Here is a 12334-nt window from a genome sequence, read left to right on the forward strand (position 1 = left end):
AACACAGTTTCTTTGCCGGCCTGATCTGGCTGAACTAGAAATTCTGCTCTGCGTGTGCTACATTGCCCTAGAGCTGAAAGGCACAACGTGCAGGCTTCTTTGCAAAGGGCGAGTTGGGCCGCAAAGCATCTTGCTTCCAGCTCCTTGGGAAGCTAAGAAACAACTCGCTCTGCACAGTGCTCTTACAGCCTACCGGGAACATCTCTTACAAAGGCCTGTGAAACGCAGTTTCTTTGCAGGCCTGATGTGGCTGAAGTAGAACTTCTGCTCTGGGTGTGCTACTTTGGCCTAGAGCTGAAAGGCACAACGTGCAGGCTACTTTCCAAAGGGCGAGTTGGGCCCCAAAGCATCTTGCTTCCAGCTCTTTGGGAAGCTAAGAAACAACTCGCTCTGCACAGTGCTCTTACAGCCTACCGGGAACATCTCTTACAAAGGCCTGTGAAACGCAGTTTCTTTGCAGGCCTGATCTGGCTGAAGTAGAACTTCTGCTCTGGGTGTGCTACATGGCCCTAGAGCTGAAAGGCACAATGTTCAGGCTTCTTTGCAAAAGGCGAGTTTGGCCCCAAAGCATCTTGCTTCCAGCTCTTTGGGCTAGCTATGAAACAACTCGCTCTGCACAGTGCTCTTACAGCCTACCGGGAGCATCAGTTACAAAGGCCTGTGAAATGCAGTTTCTTTGCAGGCCTGATCTGGCTGAACTAGAACTTCTGCTCTGGGTGTGCTACATGGCCCTAGAGCTGAAAGGCACAACGTGCAGGCTTCTTTGCAAAGGGCGAGTTGGGCCCCAAAGCATCTTGCTTCCAGCTCTTTGGGAAGCTAAGAAACAACTCGCTCTGCACAGTGCTCTTACAGCCTACCGGGAACATCTCTTACAAAGGCCTGTGAAACGCAGTTTCTTTGCAGGCCTGATCTGGCTGAAGTGGAACTTCTGCTCTGGGTGCTCTGCATTGCCCTAGAGCTGAAAGGCACAACGTGCAGGCTTCTTTCCAAAGGGCGAGTTAGGCCCCAAACCATCTACTTCCAGCTCTTTGGGAAGCTAAGAAACAATTCGCTCTGCACAGTGCTCTTACAGCCTAGTGGGAACATCTCTTACAAAGGCCTGTTAAACACAGTTTCTTTGCAGGCCTGATCTGACTGAACTAGAAATTCTGCTCTGCGTGTGCTACATTGCCCTAGAGCTGAAAGGCACAACGTGCAGGCTACTTTCCAAAGGGCGAGTTGGGCCCCAAAGCATCTTGCTTCCAGCTCTTTGGGCTAGCTATGAAACAACTCGCTCTGCACAGTGCTCTTACAGCCTACCGGGAGCATCAGTTACAAAGGCCTGTGAAATGCAGTTTCTTTGCAGGCCTGATCTGGCTGAACTAGAACTTCTGCTCTGGGTGTGCTACATGGCCCTAGAGCTGAAAGGCACAACGTGCAGGCTTCTTTCCAAAGGGCGAGTTGGGCCCCAAAGCATCTTGCTTCCAGCTCTTTGGGAAGCTAAGAAACAACTCGCTCTGCACAGTGCTCTTACAGCCTACCGGGAACATCTCTTACAAAGGCCTGTGAAACGCAGTTTCTTTGCAGGCCTGATCTGGCTGAAGTGGAACTTCTGCTCTGGGTGCTCTACATTGCCCTAGAGCTGAAAGGCACAACGTGCAGGCTTCTTTCCAAAGGGCGAGTTGGGCCCCAAAGCATCTTGCTTCCAGCTCTTTGGGAAGCTAAGTAACAACTCGCTCTGCACAGTGCTCTTACAGCCTACCGGGAAGATCTCTTACAAAGGCCTGTGAAACGCAGTTTCTTTGCAGGCCTGATCTGGCTGAAGTAGAACTTCTGCTCTGGGTGTGCTACATTGCCCTAGAGCTGAAGGGCACAACGTGCAGGCCTGTTTCCAAAGGGCGAGTTGGGCCCCAAAGCATCTTGCTTCCAGCTCTTTGGGAAGCTAAGAAACAACTCGCTCTGCACAGTGCTCTTACAGCCTACTGGGAACATCTCTTACAAAGGCCTGTGAAATGCAGTTGCTTTGCAGGCCGGATCTGGCTGAACTAGAACTTCTGCTCTGCGTGAGCTACATTGCCCTAGAGCTGAAAGGCACAACGTGCAGGCTTCTTTGCAAAGGGCGAGTTGGGCCGCAAAGCAACTTGCTTCCAGCTCCTTGGGAAGCTAAGAAACAACTCGCACTGCACAGTGCTCTTACAGCCTACCGGGAACATCTCATACAAAGGCCTGTCAAACGCAGTTTCTTTGCAGGCCTGATCTGGCTGAGGTAGAACTTCTGCTCTGGGTGTGCTACATGGCCCTAGAGCTGAAAGGCACAACGTGCAGGCTTCTTTGCAAAGGGCGAGTTGGGCCCCAAAGCATCTTGCTTCCAGCTCTTTGGGCTAGCTATGAAACAACTCGCTCTGCACAGTGCTCTTACAGCCTACCGGGAACATCTCTTACAATGGCCTGTGAAACGCAGTTTCTTTGCAGGCCTGATCTGGCTGAAGTAGAACTTCTGCTCTGGGTGTGCTACATTGGCCTAGAGCTGAAAGGCACAACGTGCAGTCTTCTTTCCAAAGGGCGAGTTGGGCCCCAAAGCTTCTTGCTTCCAGCTCTTTGGGAAGCTAAGAAACAACTCGCTCTGCACAGTGCTCTTACAGCCTACCGGGAACATCTCTTACAAAGGCCTGTGAAACGCAGTTTCTTTGCAGGCCTGATGTGGCTGAAGTAGAACTTCTGCTCTGTGTGTGATACATGGCCCTAGAGCTGAAAGGCACAACGTGCAGGCTTCTTTCCAAAGGGCGAGTTGGGCCCCAAAGCATCTTGCTTCCAGCTCTTTGGGCTAGCTATGAAACAACTCGCTCTGCACAGTGCTCTTACAGCCTACCGGGAGCATCAGTTACAAAGGCCTGTGAAATGCAGTTTCTTTGCAGGCCTGATCTGGCTGAACTAGAACTTCTGCTCTGGGTGTGCTACATGGCCCTAGAGCTGAAAGGCACAACGTGCAGGCTTCTTTCCAAAGGGCGAGTTGGGCCCCAAAGCATCTTGCTTCCAGCTCTTTGGGAAGCTAAGAAACAACTCGCTCTGCACAGTGCTCTTACAGCCTACCGGGAACATCTCTTACAAAGGCCTGTGAAACGCAGTTTCTTTGCAGGCCTGATCTGGCTGAAGTGGAACTTCTGCTCTGGGTGCTCTACATTGCCCTAGAGCTGAAAGGCACAACGTGCAGGCTTCTTTCCAAAGGGCGAGTTGGGCCCCAAAGCATCTTGCTTCCAGCTCTTTGGGAAGCTAAGTAACAACTCGCTCTGCACAGTGCTCTTACAGCCTACCGGGAAGATCTCTTACAAAGGCCTGTGAAACGCAGTTTCTTTGCAGGCCTGATCTGGCTGAAGTAGAACTTCTGCTCTGGGTGTGCTACATTGCCCTAGAGCTGAAGGGCACAACGTGCAGGCCTGTTTCCAAAGGGCGAGTTGGGCCCCAAAGCATCTTGCTTCCAGCTCTTTGGGAAGCTAAGAAACAACTCGCTCTGCACAGTGCTCTTACAGCCTACTGGGAACATCTCTTACAAAGGCCTGTGAAATGCAGTTGCTTTGCAGGCCGGATCTGGCTGAACTAGAACTTCTGCTCTGCGTGAGCTACATTGCCCTAGAGCTGAAAGGCACAACGTGCAGGCTTCTTTGCAAAGGGCGAGTTGGGCCGCAAAGCAACTTGCTTCCAGCACCTTGGGAAGCTAAGAAACAACTCGCACTGCACAGTGCTCTTACAGCCTACCGGGAACATCTCATACAAAGGCCTGTCAAACGCAGTTTCTTTGCAGGCCTGATCTGGCTGAGGTAGAACTTCTGCTCTGGGTGTGCTACATGGCCCTAGAGCTGAAAGGCACAACGTGCAGGCTTCTTTCCAAAGGGCGAGTTGGGCCCCAAAGCATCTTGTTTCCAGCTCTTTGGGCTAGCTATGAAACAACTCGCTCTGCACAGTGCTCTTAGAGCCTACCGGGAACATCTCTTACAAAGGCCTGTGAAACGCAGTTTCTTTGCAGGCCTGATCTGGCTGAAGTAGAACTTCTGCTCTGGGTGTGCTACATTGGCCTAGAGCTGAAAGGCACAACGTGCAGTCTTCTTTCCAAAGGGCGAGTTGGGCCCCAAAGCTTCTTGCTTCCAGCTCTTTGGGAAGCTAAGAAACAACTCGCTCTGCACAGTGCTCTTACAGCCTACCGGGAACATCTCTTACAAAGGCCTGTGAAACGCAGTTTCTTTGCAGGCCTGATCTCGCTGAAGTAGAACTTCTGCTCTGGGTGTGCTCCATTGGCCTAGAGCTGAAAGGCACAACCTGCAGGCTTCTTTCCAAAGGGCGAGTTGGGCCCCAAAGCATCTTGCTTCCAGCTCTTTGGGAAGCTAAGAAACAACTCGCTCTGCACAGTGCTCTTACAGACTACCGGGAACATCTCATACAAAGGCCTGTCAAACGCAGTTTCTTTGCAGGCCTGATCTGGCTGCGGTAGAACTTCTGCTCTGGGTGTGCTACATGGCCCTAGAGCTGAAAGGCACAACGTGCAGGCTTCTTTCCAAAGGGCGAGTTGGGCCCCAAAGCATCTTGCTTCCAGCTCTTTGGGCTAGCTATGAAACAACTCGCTCTGCACAGTGCTCTTACAGCCTACCGGGAACATCTCTTGCAAAGGCCTGTGAAACGCAGTTTCTTTGCAGGCCTGATCTGGCTGATGTAGAACTTCTGCTCTGGGTGTGCTACATTGCCCTAGAGCTGAAAGGCACAACGTGCAGGCTTCTTTCCAAAGGGCGAGTTGGGCCCCAAAGCATCTTGCTTCCAGCTCTTTGGGAAGCTAAGAAACAACTCGCTCTGCACAGTGCTCTTACAGCCTACCGGGAACATCTCTTACAAAGGCCTGTGAAACGCAGTTTCTTTGCAGGCCTGATCTGGCAGAAGTGGAACTTCTGCTCTGGGTGCTCTGCATTGCCCTAGAGCTGAAAGGCACAACGTGCAGGCTTCTTTCCAAAGGGCGAGTTGGGCCCCAAAGCATCTTGCTTCCAGCTCTTTGGGAAGCTAAGAAACAACTCGCTCTGCACAGTGCTCTTACAGCCTACCGGGAACATCTCTTACAAAGGCCTGTGAAACGCAGTTTCTTTGCAGGCCTGATCTGGCTAAAGTAGAACTTCTGCTGTGGGTGTGCTACATTGGCCTAGAGCTGAAAGGCACAACGTGCAGGCTCCTTTCCAAAGGGCGAGTTGGGCCCCAAAGCATCTTGCTTCCAGCTCTTTGGGAAGCTAAGAAACAACTCGCTATGCACAGTGCTCTTACAGCCTACCGGGAACATCTCTTACAAAGGCCTGTGAAACGCAGTTTCTTCGCAGGCCTGATCTGGCTGAAGTGGAACTTCTGCTCTGGGTGTGCTACATTGCCCTAGAGCTGAAAAGCACAACGTGCAGGCTTCTTTCCAAAGGGCGAGTTGGGCCCCAAAGCATCTTGCTTCCAGCTCTTTGGGAAGCTAAGAAACAACTCGCTCTGCACAGTGCTCTTACAGCCTACCGGGAGCATCAGTTACAAAGGCCTGTGAAATGCAGTTTCTTTGCAGGCCTAATCTGGCTGAACCAGAACTTCTGCTCTGGGTGTGCTACATTTCCCTAGAGCTGAAAGGCACAATGTGCAGGCTTCTTTCCAAAGGGCGAGTTGGGCCCCAAAGCATCTTGCTTCCAGCTCTTTGGGAAGCTAAGAAACAACTCGCTCTGCACAGTGCTTTTACAGCCTACCGGGAACATCTCTTACAAAGGCATCTCAAACGCAGTTGCTTTGCAGGCCTGATGTGGCTGAAGTAGAACTTCTGCTCTGGGTGTGCTACATTGCCCTAGAGCTGAAAGGCACAACGTGCAGGCTTCTTTGCAAAGGGCGAGTTGGGCCCCAAAGCATCTTGCTTCCAGCTCTTTGGGAAGCTAAGAAACAACTCGCTCTGCACAGTGCTCTTACAGCCTACCGGGAACATCTCTTACAAAGGCCTGTGAAACGCAGTTTCTTTGCAGGCCTGATCTGGCTGAAGTAGAACTTCTGCTCTGGGTGTGCTACATTGGCCTAGAGCTGAAAGGCACAACGTGCAGGCTTCTTTCCAAAGGGCGAGTTAGGCCCCAAACCATCTTGCTTCCAGCTCTTTGGGAAGCTAAGAAACAATTCGCTCTGCACAGTGCTCTTACAGCCTAGTGGGAGCATCTCTTACAAAGGCCTGTTAAACACAGTTTCTTTGCCGGCCTGATCTGGCTGAACTAGAAATTCTGCTCTGCGTGTGCTACATTGCCCTAGAGCTGAAAGGCACAACGTGCAGGCTTCTTTGCAAAGGGCGAGTTGGGCCGCAAAGCATCTTGCTTCCAGCTCCTTGGGAAGCTAAGAAACAACTCGCTCTGCACAGTGCTCTTACAGCCTACCGGGAACATCTCTTACAAAGGCCTGTGAAACGCAGTTTCTTTGCAGGCCTGATGTGGCTGAAGTAGAACTTCTGCTCTGGGTGTGCTACTTTGGCCTAGAGCTGAAAGGCACAACGTGCAGGCTCCTTTCCAAAGGGCGAGTTGGGCCCCAAAGCATCTTGCTTCCAGCTCTTTGGGCTAGCTATGAAACAACTCGCTCTGCACAGTGCTCTTACAGCCTACCGGGAGCATCAGTTACAAAGGCCTGTGAAATGCAGTTTCTTTGCAGGCCTGATCTGGCTGAACTAGAACTTCTGTTCTGGGTGTGCTACATGGCCCTAGAGCTGAAAGGCACAACGTGCAGGCTTCTTTCCAAAGGGCGAGTTGGGCCCCAAAGCATCTTGCTTCCAGCTCTTTGGGAAGCTAAGAAACAACTCGCTCTGCACAGTGCTCTTACAGCCTACCGGGAACATCTCTTACAAAGGCCTGTGAAACGCAGTTTCTTTGCAGGCCTGATCTGGCTGAAGTGGAACTTCTGCTCTGGGTGCTCTACATTGCCCTAGAGCTGAAAGGCACAACGTGCAGGCTTCTTTCCAAAGGGCGAGTTGGGCCCCAAAGCATCTTGCTTCCAGCTCTTTGGGAAGCTAAGTAACAACTCGCTCTGCACAGTGCTCTTACAGCCTACCGGGAAGATCTCTTACAAAGGCCTGTGAAACGCAGTTTCTTTGCAGGCCTGATCTGGCTGAAGTAGAACTTCTGCTCTGGGTGTGCTACATTGCCCTAGAGCTGAAGGGCACAACGTGCAGGCCTGTTTCCAAAGGGCGAGTTGGGCCCCAAAGCATCTTGCTTCCAGCTCTTTGGGAAGCTAAGAAACAACTCGCTCTGCACAGTGCTCTTACAGCCTACTGGGAACATCTCTTACAAAGGCCTGTGAAATGCAGTTGCTTTGCAGGCCGGATCTGGCTGAACTAGAACTTCTGCTCTGCGTGAGCTACATTGCCCTAGAGCTGAAAGGCACAACGTGCAGGCTTCTTTGCAAAGGGCGAGTTGGGCCGCAAAGCAACTTGCTTCCAGCTCCTTGGGAAGCTAAGAAACAACTCGCACTGCACAGTGCTCTTACAGCCTACCGGGAACATCTCATACAAAGGCCTGTCAAACGCAGTTTCTTTGCAGGCCTGATCTGGCTGAGGTAGAACTTCTGCTCTGGGTGTGCTACATGGCCCTAGAGCTGAAAGGCACAACGTGCAGGCTTCTTTGCAAAGGGCGAGTTGGGCCCCAAAGCATCTTGCTTCCAGCTCTTTGGGCTAGCTATGAAACAACTCGCTCTGCACAGTGCTCTTACAGCCTACCGGGAACATCTCTTACAATGGCCTGTGAAACGCAGTTTCTTTGCAGGCCTGATCTGGCTGAAGTAGAACTTCTGCTCTGGGTGTGCTACATTGGCCTAGAGCTGAAAGGCACAACGTGCAGTCTTCTTTCCAAAGGGCGAGTTGGGCCCCAAAGCTTCTTGCTTCCAGCTCTTTGGGAAGCTAAGAAACAACTCGCTCTGCACAGTGCTCTTACAGCCTACCGGGAACATCTCTTACAAAGGCCTGTGAAACGCAGTTTCTTTGCAGGCCTGATGTGGCTGAAGTAGAACTTCTGCTCTGTGTGTGATACATGGCCCTAGAGCTGAAAGGCACAACGTGCAGGCTTCTTTCCAAAGGGCGAGTTGGGCCCCAAAGCATCTTGCTTCCAGCTCTTTGGGCTAGCTATGAAACAACTCGCTCTGCACAGTGCTCTTACAGCCTACCGGGAAGATCTCTTACAAAGGCCTGTGAAATGCAGTTTCTTTGCAGGCCTGATCTGGCTGAACTAGAACTTCTGCTCTGGGTGTGCTACATGGCCCTAGAGCTGAAAGGCACAACGTGCAGGCTTCTTTCCAAAGGGCGAGTTGGGCCCCAAAGCATCTTGCTTCCAGCTCTTTGGGAAGCTAAGAAACAACTCGCTCTGCACAGTGCTCTTACAGCCTACCGGGAACATCTCTTACAAAGGCCTGTGAAACGCAGTTTCTTTGCAGGCCTGATCTGGCTGAAGTGGAACTTCTGCTCTGGGTGCTCTACATTGCCCTAGAGCTGAAAGGCACAACGTGCAGGCTTCTTTCCAAAGGGCGAGTTGGGCCCCAAAGCATCTTGCTTCCAGCTCTTTGGGAAGCTAAGTAACAACTCGCTCTGCACAGTGCTCTTACAGCCTACCGGGAAGATCTCTTACAAAGGCCTGTGAAACGCAGTTTCTTTGCAGGCCTGATCTGGCTGAAGTAGAACTTCTGCTCTGGGTGTGCTACATTGCCCTAGAGCTGAAGGGCACAACGTGCAGGCCTGTTTCCAAAGGGCGAGTTGGGCCCCAAAGCATCTTGCTTCCAGCTCTTTGGGAAGCTAAGAAACAACTCGCTCTGCACAGTGCTCTTACAGCCTACTGGGAACATCTCTTACAAAGGCCTGTGAAATGCAGTTGCTTTGCAGGCCGGATCTGGCTGAACTAGAACTTCTGCTCTGCGTGAGCTACATTGCCCTAGAGCTGAAAGGCACAACGTGCAGGCTTCTTTGCAAAGGGCGAGTTGGGCCGCAAAGCAACTTGCTTCCAGCACCTTGGGAAGCTAAGAAACAACTCGCACTGCACAGTGCTCTTACAGCCTACCGGGAACATCTCATACAAAGGCCTGTCAAACGCAGTTTCTTTGCAGGCCTGATCTGGCTGAGGTAGAACTTCTGCTCTGGGTGTGCTACATGGCCCTAGAGCTGAAAGGCACAACGTGCAGGCTTCTTTCCAAAGGGCGAGTTGGGCCCCAAAGCATCTTGTTTCCAGCTCTTTGGGCTAGCTATGAAACAACTCGCTCTGCACAGTGCTCTTACAGCCTACCGGGAACATCTCTTACAAAGGCCTGTGAAACGCAGTTTCTTTGCAGGCCTGATCTGGCTGAAGTAGAACTTCTGCTCTGGGTGTGCTACATTGGCCTAGAGCTGAAAGGCACAACGTGCAGTCTTCTTTCCAAAGGGCGAGTTGGGCCCCAAAGCTTCTTGCTTCCAGCTCTTTGGGAAGCTAAGAAACAACTCGCTCTGCACAGTGCTCTTACAGCCTACCGGGAACATCTCTTACAAAGGCCTGTGAAACGCAGTTTCTTTGCAGGCCTGATCTCGCTGAAGTAGAACTTCTGCTCTGGGTGTGCTCCATTGGCCTAGAGCTGAAAGGCACAACCTGCAGGCTTCTTTCCAAAGGGCGAGTTGGGCCCCAAAGCATCTTGCTTCCAGCTCTTTGGGAAGCTAAGAAACAACTCGCTCTGCACAGTGCTCTTACAGACTACCGGGAACATCTCATACAAAGGCCTGTCAAACGCAGTTTCTTTGCAGGCCTGATCTGGCTGCGGTAGAACTTCTGCTCTGGGTGTGCTACATGGCCCTAGAGCTGAAAGGCACAACGTGCAGGCTTCTTTCCAAAGGGCGAGTTGGGCCCCAAAGCATCTTGCTTCCAGCTCTTTGGGCTAGCTATGAAACAACTCGCTCTGCACAGTGCTCTTACAGCCTACCGGGAACATCTCTTACAAAGGCCTGTGAAACGAAGTTTCTTGGCAGGCCTGATCTGGCTGAACTAGAACTTCTGCTCTGGGTGTGCTACATTGCCCTAGAGCTGAAAGGCACAACGTGCAGGCTTCTTTCCAAAGGGCGAGTTGGGCCCCAAAGCATCTTGCTTCCAGCTCTTTGGGAAGCTAAGAAACAACTCGCTCTGCACAGTGCTCTTACTGCCTACCGGGAATATCTCTTACAAAGGCCTGTGAAACGCAGTTTCTTTGCAGGCCTGATGTGGCTGAAGTAGAACTTCTGCTCTGGGTGTGCTACATTGCCCTAGAGCTGAAAGGCACAACCTACAGGCTTCTTTGCAAAGGGCGAGTTGGGCCCCAAAGCATCTTGCTTCCAGCTCTTTGGGAAGCTAAGAAACAACTCGCTCTGCACAGTGCTCTTACAGCCTACCGGGAACATCTCTTACAAAGGCCTGTGAAACGAAGTTTCTTGGCAGGCCTGATCTGGCTGAACTAGAACTTCTGCTCTGGGTGTGCTACATTGCCCTAGAGCTGAAAGGCACAACGTGCAGGCTTCTTTCCAAAGGGCGAGTTGGGCCCCAAAGCATCTTGCTTCCAGCTCTTTGGGAAGCTAAGAAACAACTCGCTCTGCACAGTGCTCTTACTGCCTACCGGGAATATCTCTTACAAAGGCCTGTGAAACGCAGTTTCTTTGCAGGCCTGATGTGGCTGAAGTAGAACTTCTGCTCTGGGTGTGCTACATTGCCCTAGAGCTGAAAGGCACAACGTGCAGGCTTCTTTGCAAAGGGCGAGTTGGGCCCCAAAGCATCTTGCTTCCAGCTCTTTGGGAAGCTAAGAAACAACTCGCTCTGCACAGTGCTCTTACAGCCTACCGGGAACATCTCTTACAAAGGCCTGTGAAACGCAGTTTCTTTGCAGGCCGGATCTGGCTGAAGTAGAACTTCTGCTCTGGGTGTGCTACATTGGCCTAGAGCTGAAAGGCACAACGTGCAGGCTTCTTTCCAAAGGGCGAGTTAGGCCCCAAACCATCTACTTCCAGCTCTTTGGGAAGCTAAGAAACAATTCGCTCTGCACAGTGCTCTTACAGCCTAGTGGGAACATCTCTTACAAAGGCCTGTTAAACACAGTTTCTTTGCAGGCCTGATCTGACTGAACTAGAAATTCTGCTCTGCGTGTGCTACATTGCCCTAGAGCTGAAAGGCACAACGTGCAGGCTTCTTTCCAAAGGGCGAGTTGGGCCCCAAAGCATCTTGCTTCCAGCTCTTTGGGCTAGCTATGAAACAACTCGCTCTGCACAGTGCTCTTACAGCCTACCGGGAGCATCAGTTACAAAGGCCTGTGAAATGCAGTTTCTTTGCAGGCCTGATCTGGCTGAACTAGAACTTCTGCTCTGGGTGTGCTACATGGCCCTAGAGCTGAAAGGCACAACGTGCAGGCTTCTTTCCAAAGGGCGAGTTGGGCCCCAAAGCATCTTGCTTCCAGCTCTTTGGGAAGCTAAGAAACAACTCGCTCTGCACAGTGCTCTTACAGCCTACCGGGAACATCTCTTACAAAGGCCTGTGAAACGCAGTTTCTTTGCAGGCCTGATCTGGCTGAAGTGGAACTTCTGCTCTGGGTGCTCTACATTGCCCTAGAGCTGAAAGGCACAACGTGCAGGCTTCTTTCCAAAGGGCGAGTTGGGCCCCAAAGCATCTTGCTTCCAGCTCTTTGGGAAGCTAAGTAACAACTCGCTCTGCACAGTGCTCTTACAGCCTACCGGGAAGATCTCTTACAAAGGCCTGTGAAACGCAGTTTCTTTGCAGGCCTGATCTGGCTGAAGTAGAACTTCTGCTCTGGGTGTGCTACATTGCCCTAGAGCTGAAGGGCACAACGTGCAGGCCTGTTTCCAAAGGGCGAGTTGGGCCCCAAAGCATCTTGCTTCCAGCTCTTTGGGAAGCTAAGAAACAACTCGCTCTGCACAGTGCTCTTACAGCCTACTGGGAACATCTCTTACAAAGGCCTGTGAAATGCAGTTGCTTTGCAGGCCGGATCTGGCTGAACTTGAACTTCTGCTCTGCGTGAGCTACATTGCCCTAGAGCTGAAAGGCACAACGTGCAGGCTTCTTTGCAAAGGGCGAGTTGGGCCCCAAAGCATCTTGCTTCCAGCTCTTTGGGCTAGCTATGAAACAACTCGCTCTGCACAGTGCTCTTACAGCCTACCGGGAACATCTCTTACAAAGGCCTGTGAAACGCAGTTTCTTTGCAGGCCTGATCTGGCTGAAGTAGAACTTCTGCTCTGGGTGTGCTACATTGGCCTAGAGCTGAAAGGCACAACGTGCAGGCTTCTTTCCAAAGGGCGAGTTGGGCCCCAAAGCTTCTTGCTTCCAGCTCTTTGGGAAGCTAAGAAACAACTCGC

The sequence above is a fragment of the Equus caballus genome, chromosome 5 (genome assembly GCF_041296265.1).
Source record: "Equus caballus isolate H_3958 breed thoroughbred chromosome 5, TB-T2T, whole genome shotgun sequence".
Lineage (NCBI taxonomy): Eukaryota > Metazoa > Chordata > Mammalia > Perissodactyla > Equidae > Equus > Equus caballus.